Raw genomic sequence first — 13,696 nt, 5'->3', positions numbered from 1 at the left:
GGAAGAAGGACTTCATTTGGAACAGACTGGCTGAGGCAGGTTCTCCATCCAACATGCTCCAGTCTTCAGTCCATGACATGACAAATGCTTCACCATCAGCTGTGTATCAGCTGCATCCTCTGCTGCTCAACTCAGCGAGTTGTCCTTTTTTTTTCCAGGATATATTAATGAGATTCTTCTTGTTTCAAATGCCAGGGAAAAAAAGGATTTTTTTTTTTTATTCAAAAGCAAGTGTGATTAATAAATAAATGATGGGCACATTGAATATTAGCTCACATAGTACTGCTCTACAGTAGGTGAAATGCACATAGCCAAACTAGGAGCACTCAGTAGTTTTGCACACGTTAAATTATTTTTTTCCGAACCACTCAACATAGTCTCATTATGCCCCATTAAACCCTGATAATTAAAACAAAATATATTGGAATTGTTTATCCTGGACTTTGTAAGGAAATGAGGTTCATAATAATGCCAAGGGAAAAAATTTACACTACACTAGAACTCGTAATTAGAGTAACAATTAAGCACAAGTATACTCCTCTCTTTTTTCCTTTCTTTCTTTGGGTTTTTTGTTTTGTTGGGTTTCTTTTTTTTTTTTTTTTTTTAGAATAAAGGTACATTTTCTTGTTATTCATAAACTGAAAGTAGGAATTCCAGAATAAGAAATGCTACACTTTGGAGTCTTGATTTAATGAGAATATCATATGCTCAGGTGACATATCAAAAGTGACAGTTAGGGGTTTGGAGGGAATAGTTATTCTTCAACATGGGCAGTTTGGAAAAGGATTGGTGACTCAGACTGGGCATTGTTATATCGTGTTGCGTTGCAACAGGAGCAAGAGGAAGCAAACCGCATAGTACCAAGACCAGTGAGGAGCACACCTGGCCGTGAAGAGTTCTCCTTCCAAAGCACAGTAAAAACAAAAGTGAATGACTGCAGATTTTGTCTGCAGGATGCTACCAAGAGTACCGACACCCCAGAGCCTGAAATTTGGAAGTATGCAGAGGAAGAGTCCCACTTGAAAAGATAGAGTGCTTTGCAGCATCTCTCCCCTGTTTCCAACTCCAAGTCCTGATGAGAGCACTGCTACAGCAGGCATTATGCTCTCTGAGCCAGCTCAGCTGGTGACTGGAGGCAGAGCGCCCTATTATTCACAGTGGTGCATCTGTACAGAGCTCAGCTCAGCAACTCAAGGTCTGCCAACTTGGATCCCTCAACTTGGACAGCTCATGCATCTCTGCATCCTCTCCATAGCATGTGATCAATGTAATTCTCCTCTGGTAAATAACACATCTTGCATTTTATACCCACAGGCACATGGAAAACAGGATTTCAGAGGCAGAAAAACTCAGAGAATGCCTAGGAAGAGAATCCAAACCTATGGTAAGGTTATAAACAACCCCATGATAAAGAATTTGGCCCAGGGATGGGACTAAAGAGATCCAGGTGTGTGTAGTCACAACTCATTACTGTGTAAGGTGAGGAGAGTGCTAAACCTGGCCTCAACAATGCTGCAGTGGGATGGTAGTGGGGTCTGAGTATGCTATGGGGAGAGCTACTGATAAAGAGCACAAGTCTACAATAGATCAGACTTCCATGGACTCCTGTTCATAGAAATGTTTAAGGGATTTCTGTGAGGCTCTTGTCACAAGGTACAGATGACAGGAAGGTGCTGCTTGGCACTGAAGCAATGGGATATGCTGGGGGTGTCCTTAGGCAGGTAAAGCAGAAAGGATGGGCTTGGGGAAATTGGTCTGGGATGGTTTCCTCTGTGAGGTGGGAGATAACTTAAATGTGCCTGCCCTGAGGAAGCTGGAGCACAGCAGTGCTGTAGGTAGTTGAAAAACCTCTGCTCTATTCTGTCTGTCCTATAGGCTTGAAAATTATCCTCAGTATGAGGCATCAAGTTAGGAATGTCTGAGTTTTTTCCAGACTGCCTAGGGTGCTTACTTTGGTTCCTGTTCTCTGTGTAGGAAACGGGACATTTATGTGCTTTACTTGAAATACCCGTGGAAGATTCATAGCCCTGAAGCCTTCCTGGAAAGAGAGGAGAGAAGCTTCGTGCCTATCATGAGTTCTGGGGCTTTCCCACAGATACCAAATCCTCAAGATTGCTTCCAGGCCCCTTGACATCACACATGCAAATATGCACAGGTAAATGTGTATACCTGTATGGCTTCTTTCTGATGTACACCCATGGCTACATGCATTCAGGTTCAGAGGCAGGCTCCCTCCCTCCTCGTTTATCCCTGACAGCTTCCACAGGATACTGCTACTTAACCGTAACTGAGGTGGAATGCTTGGGGCTAATATGAGGACTTTGCCACATACAAAGGGTGCAACTGCTTTCTGTAAAAGTATGTCACACCTAGGTCATTTCTTCCCTTCTGGACTTGAGTGTAGCTCACCTCCAAGGAGAGCAGTTAGGAGGTGTGAATTGACCTTTGGTGAATGACACAATTGTGCCTTAAAGCAGCTAACAAAATGTGTTCTTTCTTCCTACTGGGTTTATTGCTAAAAGCCATTCACAAAATAAAAGGGACTGCTAACTTCTGTTGTTGCAAGGAGATTCATGCAGATACTAACTGCCCTAATTCAGAGCTAGATCACAGCCTATCTTGTTTCTCGAAAACAAAAGCCTGTATGTGGGAAAATTACCTGTTACTGAAAAGTGTTTGTCCTTCAACTGAAACCATGATTCTGTGATGCCGTAAACCTTGGTCTCATGACACAAAGCAGCATTATGGAATAAATCCCAGTGCACTGTTTCGGATCTGCTCACAGAAATCTCTCCTGGTTAACTATCAGGTTAAACGGAATTAGCAGGCAGCATAAGGCCATTCCAAGGCCAGGTTGGAGAGAGCCTTGGGTGACATGGTTTAGTGTGAGGTGTCCCTGCCCATGGCAGGGGGTTGGAACTTGATGATCTTAAGGTCCTTTCCAACCCTAACTCTTCTATGATTCTATAAAAACAGGTGTGTGGACTTCAAAATCAGTATAGACTCCCACTGTGATCTACATAGGAATAGATTGTTTGTCCATGTCACATTTTCTGCTGAATATGCTGAGCCAGTGTTGGTGGCCAGGGAGCTGTGTCCTCAAAAGCTATAGGCAAAAAAAAAAAGAAAGTCTAATTTCCCCAAACATGTCTAAAATGCCCTGAGGTTAAATCAAGCTAAGCACTGGGACAGCTTTCCTGACAGTGGAAGCCTGATAGGCAAAGTGCTGCTGGGAATAAATGATCACAATTTTCCCAATAAGCAGTGAATTCTGGGTCCCCACTGGTACTCCCAGGATTCCCTGAACTGCTGGATTGCAGGCTGTAAGTGGGAGGAGTCAAGGTTTTGGTAGTTCAAAATCACAATTAGAAGAGAACATGTTGCGAGAAAAAGAATTGAGCAATAGGGGATAAAAGTGGTTTCTTGATCAGAGTCAGACATTTGCTGTTAGAGCCAAGACTTCATCTGTTTAAGAAAAGCCAACCAAACGTAAGCATGTTAGACAACCCGCTTGATGTCTAAATTACCTAGATATCTGAGAACTGTTTTGGTTTATTTAGTAAGGTTTATGCTTTCTATACCACAAAAAGGACTGTGTACCATGTTGGGGGAATGGAAGAAGTTATTTAATTTGTCATTGGTAAAATACTCTTGTGGTTGATTTATCAAAACTCCCCAAGAACAGAATCACAGAAAAAAAATAGGCCAGAAGAGGCTTCAGGATATCATCTTTGCCTAACTTCCTGGTCAAAGCAGGGTTGACTTCAAAGTCAGAGCAGGGTGCTCAGGACCTTGTCCAGGTGAGTTAGGTATTTCTCAAAAGATAGAGATCTGATGTCTCTTGACCCTGTCCCAGTGCACACCCACTCTCAGTATGTTTCCCTTGACCTCATGGCTATGCTTTTGTTAATGCAACCCAAAAGGAGATTAGAGGTTAGCTTTCAGCAGCCTTATCTGCAAGGATCCCCTGATAACCTAAGGAGACAGTCCCTGGCCTGTGCCAGTATTGGGGTTGTTCCCTTCTAGAAGCAAGGTTGCTTTTGATGAACTCCAAGTGGTTCTTGTTGCTTCCTACCCTGAATAACTTTCAATTTTATAAACGTGGTATCTACTACTAGCACTGGGTTTTGACAGAGTTTTTCTGCTTCTTTTGTCAAGAAGATTTTGTTGTGATAAAAAAAAAAAATCAATTTAATACTTCACATTTATTTTAAGACTGACAATGCAAAAAAATTTCTAAATTCTTCAAAGTTGCTCTGGAAATTCCCAGTTCCTATGTGAGCTTATTTACATACTACTCTTGAAAGTTCATGCAGGTTGGCTCAATAACTGCATATATTACAAAATGAAAGTAGCTAATTTATTTTCATGGTATTATAAAACTTTGCATTCTGTTTTTCTCATGGAAAATGAGTCAGCAGGTAGCTAACATGTAATTTCTAAGATATCTTGAGACCTCCTATGATTATTTTTTATACATTATAATAATCTCCTGTTTCCAAACATAATTTATAACTATTATTGCAGTAACAGCCTTTCTGATTCACATAGGTGCATTGTTACAGGTGCTACTGTTTCAGCCCTTATTTTACAGGTCCTATTACTATCTGTAGGTAGTGACTTCTACCAATATGAGGTTTTGACCTGGACATTGGACTTATGTGTGTGGGCTGGCCAGTGGCTGAGATCTACAGAAAATGGGTCTGGGTTTCACTTCACCCAACTTCAGATATCTACAACACAGACACCAACATGTGATCAAATTAATCCCACCGAGTAATTCACCTCGCGTCCTACTGCCTAAGCCTGGCAGTCTTAGAGGTGGGTCCATGTCCACTGAAGTCACCATATGTCTCTACATATTGGTTTATCAATGTGACAACTCAGAAGTTGTTTCAAAGGCAGCAGTCTTTGGTAAATGGACAGGACAGACCATGGGCATGCAACAGGACACCACTGCCTCTGTGGCTCACACCAGTCAGCTTCTCTGCTTTCCTGCAGCAGGTTCTGTGCAGAAATATTTTTCCCCATTGCCTGGGAATATTAAAGGAGCAAACAGTCAAATCAGCTTTCAAATTTTTATAGTCAAAAAGCTACACCAAAATTTTTTCAGTTCTTGTTTTCAGAATTCCATGATCCTTTGTGCTAATTTTAACAGTGCAATTTTACATTTGTAATTAGAAAGTATTTTATTCATTGCAAGTACCTTTTGGACAATTTGAAAACTATTATTATTTTTCAAACAAAATGTGAAAAGGGAGTGGTGATTATTTTTTTTTTTTCTGTGAACAGCTTCAGTGTTCAAAGCTCAACACTTAATCTCTAAAATAATTCACATAATCTGAACAAGTTCATTCTTTTTCTACGCAGGAAGACATATATGTTCCGAGACTTGTGATTGTAACTCAAATGCACGTATAAAATGTGAATGCAGACTTTGAAAGTGTGAGTGTAACTTGCCCAAGGACAGGCAAAGAAAACAAACCTATTAAAAAAAAAATATTAAAAAGAAGGTCTGAACACTGCAAACCCTAAATGAATTCCAGAGAATGCCAATTAACAGCATGACCATGGACATTCTCCTATTGTTTTTTTGATGACAGTTTATGAACAGGAAGAGGAAGGGCTTTGTGATCCTGATTTAAGAAGATAGGTTGGGAAAAATAAGGTTCATGAAGCTGGAGGTGAAAAACTATATGGATGATACCCCAAGTTGATTTTTCTTTTTAAATGCTTTAGGACCTTGCCCCTAAATTTTACATGACCTTGCACTGCCTTGTTCTTAAGCCAGAAGAATGAATTGCAATTTCCTCATGTCCCCCATTCATGTAATATTCAGTTTGTTTAAATGGTTCCATCTCACTCTCTGAATCAACAAATCTCTGAACATCAGTGAACACTATTATCAGTATTTCAGTAATGCCTTTCATTAGCACAGAGCATCCAGATCCTTGGAAATAACTCCAGAGGGATTTGGATAAAGGCCTAGTCTTATTTTCCTATTGAATCAAATGCTAAAAAGTGGAGCAGGAATAGGCATGAATTTAAGCATGGTTAGGAGGGTGTGCTGAAGGGCTGAGGAGGTGTTACATATGCATAAACTGTCACCACCTCTCATAAGAAGAAGAAAAAGGGAAAAAAGAAGTTTTAACCCTTTCTTTGTGTTATTTCGCAGAAGAAGCACAAGGGTTTGCCTTGTTGATACTAAGATGAAGAATTTGCTTTATCATACTTGGCAATGAACAAGACCATGACAGCATTGGAATACCCATCCAGCTAGCATAAATGTAGCATTGGACTATCTCTATGCTCAGCTAGAGATCTGAGACAAGATTATTCTGCCAGAAAGCCAATTAGCCTGCCTTGTTAACACTAGGAATTGTGGAAAAGGCAAGACACCATTTCTCTGGAAAAAGAGAGCCATTTTCAGGATTTCTAAAGTCCCAGATAATAGTCAACATCTTTGAAAAGGAGATTATTGTTTTAGTGGCTTTACATGAATCTAGAACTGGGCAGCTATTTTTGAGAATAATATACTGTTCCCAAATATATTCTCTCAGAACAAGGAGGAGTAAACAGTAGTACAAGTGATATATATTCAAGGGCCAGTTCCCGAAGAGTTCCAAGCATCTGGAAAATTCCAAATAAACTGGTAAATCCATGGGAGAATAAGGAGTACCCAAAAATGTGCAAACCTAAATTTGAGATATTGTACATCTTTCAATTTTTAACTTTGACTTCCACAGCTCTCAAACTTCTAGTAGCAATGCATATCTTACGCAATAAAAAATCACTTTTCTGCCCTTGACCAAGGTAAATAATATCAATAATCATATCTTCCACTTCTCATTTTCCTACCTTGAAGTAATGTTAATACTTTTTCTCACTATAACATCTGCTCCCTTGGAAGTCTGTTCATCACAGATCTTAGTTAGAAGACTCATTTTAGTGGAAAAAAAGCATATCTGGGAAGAAAAGCCTTTATATGACATCTTAATCAAAGCAATTCCCCTGAAACCCAGTGTTGGTTTGCCTCAGACAGGCATAGTCCCAGCCTGCACAACGGATCACTTCAAATGGCAAGCAGTGTGGGGACCCGGCATAGGTTCAGTAAAGGCATACTTCCAGGTAGAGAACTGTTGCTATTGAATAAGGCTCCTGGCAGATTAACCCTCTGTGCCACTAGAGATGCCACAACGTACCTTCTTGTTCTCCAGGGAGAGGGAAGGTAAGGTATGGGTTGTCTTCTGCATTTTCATATAGTTCTGACCATAGGACTGAAGTCCTGGCCAGCTCTGAAAGGCAACACATAGTTCGTTTACATACAATACTGTATGGCAGATGGGGGTGAAGATGTGTATGCATTTACCTGAAGCTTGGTGTGACCTAGTTTGAATGAATATAACACTTGTGGGAACATAAACCCAAGAGGTCATGGGGTTAGGCCTGCCTGGCACACTGAATGATTTCTCATTGGGATGTAATTTAAGCTAATATTCTTCTCTTCTCGTGTACTTCCTCTGCCATATCAAGAAATTTCTGTTCAAATCTATTGGTTGCTCAGCCCTGGCCTAGACTTGGATTAGGGACTTTCCTCTTCTGTGTTGCATGTTCCCATATCTAAGGATCATGTAATTTCAGTCCAGACAGCAGCTCTCAAATGGAAAAAAATATGCCCGGTATATGCAGTCTCCATTAGAAACAAAACAAAACAAAACAAAACAAAAAAAAAAAAAAAAAGAGAGAAAAAAAGAAAAAAAATAATAAAGAGATCAAGAGAGGGAAAGATTTAAAAAAAAGGCTTACTTTCATTATAAGTGGGACCAGGAATGTAAAAGTTCAGTTACCAGAACGCATTTGCTTTGTACATTTTAAACCTGCTGTAGCTAGTGTAACTGGCACATGCAGTTGGGTCTAATTGATGTTTTCCAGCTTGACCTAATTGATGCTCTGATTTGCAGTCACCTACCTACATGTGCCCATGTTTCATTACATTTTACCCTTGCTCCTGAAATCCTAAAATCCCCGTGGGGAGAAATAGATTACAGCTATAGAGGGCTTTTGTGTGTGAACTGACAATTTTTTCTCTCCTATAATTTTCTCCATCTACACATGAACAATGAAAATACAGTAGCTTGACAAAGAGGTGTATTAGTTACTCCTAAATACTCCTTATTTAGGCAGACATAACTCCTTTTATCTCACTAGGAGTTTTACTCAAACTCAGAATGAAAACTGCAATGTTCTAAAGTCAGCTGACAGATATTTTCATGAACTAATTGAGATGTTTATACCACAAAACAGTTATTCTCAGTCTCTGCTCACGAAATTACAAAGAAAATGTTATTTGCTGAAGAACAAGTCAGTATTTTCCATTTAAAATTATTTAAAGAAAACCTTTTGAAATATGGAAACCTCATGGTTTTAGCTTTAAATAAGCATTTCAGTCATTATAAAGAATCCTCTCTAATGTCTCCTGCAGCTTTGATTTCAAACACGTCACATTCTTCATTAAAGCAATCATTGTTAAAACAGAGGGACATAAAGCAACATAGGATTTATTCCTTCATTAAACTGATGATCCGTATATGAAGCCAATTAACATTATGAGTTTGGTGAACATCAAGTGTAAAGAGGTTACAGAAAATTAAAAGCAGTCACCTTGGTCTTTAGATAAAGAAAGAACACTTTTACATTATAAATTATAAGAGTGTCCAAGCGGGACAAATCGGCAAATTTGGTTAATTAGAAAATACATTTTATTGCACATGAATTAGGGTAAAATAACCTTTTAGATGCTAGCCATTTTTTGTGGTCAGGTATTAAGAATCATGGGAAAGGAAAGTGTTTGGACATGGAAAAGCAAGAAAGCCAGTTCATCAAACTTGAGCCATTCAGACTTCCTTGAGGTTTACAAATGATTCCCTCAAAACTGAGTGCTCTCAAGGAAAACATCCATTCAGTGATTTTGTTCATCACTTCAGTCCTAGGTTTTATTGTCATTGTGGGGAAATGAGAAGATGTGGGTTTGTGTGTGCAGCACAGGAACAGTTCTGCTGTAAGACAGGCACAATCAGCAAAATGTCTATCCAGAATTATGTTTACTGGGACTTTTCTTTGCAGACTTAGTATCTAATATTGATTTAATAATGGCAATATTATTAGCAATGGTAATAATGATAATAGCAGCAACAATAATGATGATGAGGAGGTATGTGAGAAAGACCTTAAGGACTTTGCATTTACTTTTTTTTTTCTGAAATATTTTATCTTCCACATATATGTTATCTCATGCCACAGCTTGTTTTTAGTGCCTGCCTCTCGTAGCTAGATGAGAGGAGCTACCAGAGAAATACTAGACATGATCTGAAGCAATTTACTGTTCTGGGTTTTTTGTCTGTAGTCCCACCTTGGCAGGAAAGCGTTTCTACACGGAGAGACCCAGAAATATCCCTGACAACAGCCTTCCCCCGGAGAAGTGACTAACCCCGTGCAACACCCCAACGGGCCGTGGCGTTCCGGGCCTTTTCTGGCCGTTACGCGGGGCAATGGGTGCTCTCCATGGTGCTGAAAGGCGCCGCCGGCGGCCCCGGGCTCCGGCCATCCGAGATCGGCACCCAAGACTCAGTAGCGCCAACTTTTAATTATGTCAGTTCCACGTTTCGTGCATTAAAATTAAACAGGCACCGGGGTGGCGAGGGGTGGAGGATTATATATTGCTTAGTTATCTCCCTGTTTTGCAGCTGCTGCTCCCTAGGAGAAAGTTGAGCTGCACCCAGCCCAGGGTCTTTTTGCTTCTGTTTAAAAAGCAGCGACTTGGAGCATTTCCCCGTGCTCCATTTCACCCTCTCTGCCTCCCACAGTCCTGCTGAACTTGCAGGCTTCAAACTGCTGGGGAAAGTGAGTGTTGGAGCCAAAGCAGCAATGCAGCCCCCTGACTAGAGCAAGGCCTGAGAGCACCATAATAAAGTTATTATTATTTTATTAGAGGTTCTTCTGATAAAACACTCTCACTCCTCTCTTCCCAATGTCAAAAAAAAAAAAAAAAAAAAAGAAAAAAAAGGCAAAGACACATCTATCTATGGGAAGAGGTGTCCTGCCATACTGGTCCTGAGTGGATTTTAAACCTGAGGATGGAAAGCCTGGCAGGGGAGATCCAGATAGCACCCCTGGGTTATGTCCCTCTTTTTAAGGTTAATTGACAAAAGGCTTGTGCTGCTTTTTTAAGGAGTGCAGTTGAACTCAGAGCATTGGTCTTGCATCTTGCAAGGTGCTGTAAAAGCTGTCTCAATTCAAACTATACTTTGCTGTTCAAACACTTGCCTGGATGGTAAGTCAGTATCTGTTGTCAAACAGCCAAAGACGTTTATGTATGTGTATAGATGCAAATATATATAGATATATGTGTATATATATAAAACCATACTTGAATTCAGCTTCCTAAATCTATTACTAGTATGCTAAAGTTATAGGTGAATGGATAAGATAAAATCAAACCAAATCAATTTGGATCTCAGATACAATTAATTTTTGCCTTGCTTTGCTAAGATAGTGCTTTACAGGACTGAAACATAACTTCAGCTTGAATATACATTAGGGGAATTTCCACATCTATGCCTAGTGTAAAAGGCAGATAGATCAGGTGATATTTCTAAGGCTTATTAGTGTTTATTTAATGAGATCATATATGCAGGATAACTTCACAAAGGCATGGTCTCTTCAAAATCTCTGATTCTGCATCTCTATCATCTGTATCCACCTCCTTTGCTCTGGCATGAATGTGCTATGTCTTTAAACTCCCATCAGATCTAAGAGAGCCTGTGTAGATTTGCTCACCCTTCCTGCACAGAACATTACAATGTTTATAAAATATTAAATTTGTGTAGTCTGCCGGAGAAGCAATTGTTCCAAAATAAAATCAGCAGTCTAGACGAAACATAGACACCAGAACTTATCAACAGTTGTCTGACTTACATCTTCTGATGCATCTTGAGTGGGTCATAATACCAACTTTATTTTCAGTGGTGCATAAATTAATTACATGCATTTAATAACCAAAATATCATTATATTCCCCCTTTAATATCATAAAGGCTTTACGCCAGGGAAGCACTTAATGTGCAGGGGGCCATAACAGGCTATTATCCTTGTGTAATGCTATTACAGAACCAATTATGCGCCATTATACTTGCTTTTTTTGCAGTTTATGTGATTTGATCCAATCCCGCGTCCCTGACTTGAAAATTTCATCTGGGTACTTTAAAGTCTAATTTTCACCCGGGCTGAGGCAAGGGCCATCTCCCTCCGCTGAGCCCATGTCTCGGATGCATTTTAAAAGTAATTGCAAAGGGTCCCGCCGCATATCATTTGCAGACGGGAAGCGAGCATAAATCCAGAGACCCCTCGCTGTGAACAAAATCAAACTTTGCCGCGGTACGATCGCTTGGAAAGGCAAGGCGTGTGCATGCGGCCCCCCAAAACCCACCCGGCGGCAATTAGCTGCCGCTTTGTCAGCGCCGGGGTCCAGGCGGCCGGGCAGGACTGGCACGGCTCGGCTCGGCACCGCACAGCACGGCGGGCCCCCACCTCCCGGAGCCGCAGCCCGGGGCAGCCCGGGGACGTGAGGAAGGGGGGACCCGCCGGGGGCCGCTGAGCCCTGGAGAGCCAAGGCGCAGGAAATAATGGGATTTTGGTGCTGTCGTTCACATTCCTGGTGTTTGCTGAGAAATGATGGGATTTTTTTTATTTTTTTTTTTTTTTTTTTTTTTTTTTCCCTTGCTCTGCACACCACGTGGGCCATTTGTAGGGCCCAATAGACCTATCCAAGTTACTCACTGTAGACAGCGCTGGAAATAATCAGATTAAGGCCAATTATGCGTGAGATTATAAAGGCAAGTGCTGAGAGGCAGAGCATGCTGTAGACAGATATAAAGACATCTGGCCACTTCCAGAACTCCACAGAGCCCTTCTGTCTCTGCAGCCAACAACTCACAGCGCCTTACTCCAGTGAAAAATACCCCCCAGACCTTACTGGTGATTTTTACTTCGGTTTAGGTATGGATTACAAGCTTTATTTGCCTTTTGGATTTTTTTTTATGACTGCATATAAATCTGATGTTTTATTCTTTTTCCTTGCCGAGGACATGGGTTCCAACCTGAACACAGCTCCCAGCGTGCTGGATGCTTTAACGAGAACAAGTCTAGGTTTTATTGCTGTTTTATTTAGGCAGAATATTATTTTTTAACGGTTTTATCTTAGCTGTAAACTGCTGCTTTTAGTATTATTATTTAAATGTAATTACTTGCTGCAGAAAGAAATATCTCCGATAATTAGATAGATAAATAGATATTAATAAATGTATTAATGGATAGATGGATGGAGATAGATAGATAGATAGATAGATAAAGAGACAGAGAATCTGCTATTAGGAAAAAAAAAAGGAAAAAAGTGAGAAAAACAAACAGAAGCTACAAAGTTTTACTAATTCTGATTGCTGTGCACCTACCACGGAGTTTTCCGCCTTTGGGTTTTTCAGTTTGTAGCACAAGGGCTAGACATCACTTTCGCTGCTTCCTCTGGGATAGGACTTAAGATTATCAATGAGTTTCTCCGGGTGCTTGCGTCTGGTTATTCACCTATTCTGTTCTCTCCCCTCTCTCTGTCCTCAGGTCTGGAGGAGACACCTCGGCGGTGCCAGGCGGGAGAGCTGGTGTCCGTGTGTCTGTGCGGGGGTTGCGCGGAAGCCCCGCGCTTCGAGGGCTGGCCCCGGCCCCGGCCGCCGTCGGGCTCGCAGCGGCGGGTAGCGGGCGTCCCTCCCGCCGCAGGGCCATGTTCTACTTCCACTGTCCCCCGCAGTTAGAGGGTAAGTGTTGTCGCACAGAGACGTGTAAGTACAAGAAATGAACTTGGAGGTGTGTGTGGGTGAGCTGGGGGTGGAAGGAGCAAGTGTGGTCTGACTTGTTCCAGGGCTGTCGGGGTACAGATAGTTGCTGAGATAAGATGCAGATCTATAGAGACAGATAAACATAAAAGCACACCATCTTTCTCCTTGCGAAAACACAACCCTATCCCCCCCTCCCCGCGTCCAGCTTTCTCCTCTTGTCACAGGATGGAAAGAAGGATTGCATGATTTTTATTCTTCTTTAATTTGATTCCTGTTGGAAAGGCCTCGTTTTTTACACCCCCACCCCGTCATTTTGCCACCTGCCTCCCCTCTGCGGATAGCGATCCCGCAGTTGAGCCTCGGGCTACGAAAGAGATGCTTTTCTCCCCTCCCAGCACAGATGTTGGTGTCATGGCTGTAATCGGGACACTTTCAGGACGTGGTCACGCCTCCTCCCTCCAGCCAAAGGGACCACATAAATCTTTAATGCTATTTTACAAACATTCTGCGGGAGGATGGGGAAAGAGGCGTCACGACTGTGGGGGAAAAAAGAAAAAAAAAAGCAAGCAAGTGGAAAATAACTATTTGGGAGGATGTTTTCCTTTGTGTTATTGACCAGAGGGGTCTGTTTATTTACTTGGTTTTGTTCTTTTATTTGTTTATTTTTTAAAAATACGGCACCTTCGCGATTTCCCAGTGCCCTCCCATATGCCCAGGGCCCTCTGCTCCGCTCCCTCCGGCCAGTGCTCGTAGTGCGGGAGCAGTCCCGGAGCCTCGGCTGCTCAGCTTCAGCTCCGGACGGGCTGTTCACGT

The sequence above is a fragment of the Neopsephotus bourkii genome, unplaced genomic scaffold (genome assembly GCF_033783945.1).
Source record: "Neopsephotus bourkii isolate Nb327-2 ecotype Australia unplaced genomic scaffold, CSIRO-AGI_Nbou_v1 NB_951, whole genome shotgun sequence".
Classification (NCBI taxonomy): domain Eukaryota; kingdom Metazoa; phylum Chordata; class Aves; order Psittaciformes; family Psittacidae; genus Neopsephotus; species Neopsephotus bourkii.
The sequence above is the reverse complement of the archived record's forward strand: the minus strand, read 5'-3'. Positions refer to the sequence as shown.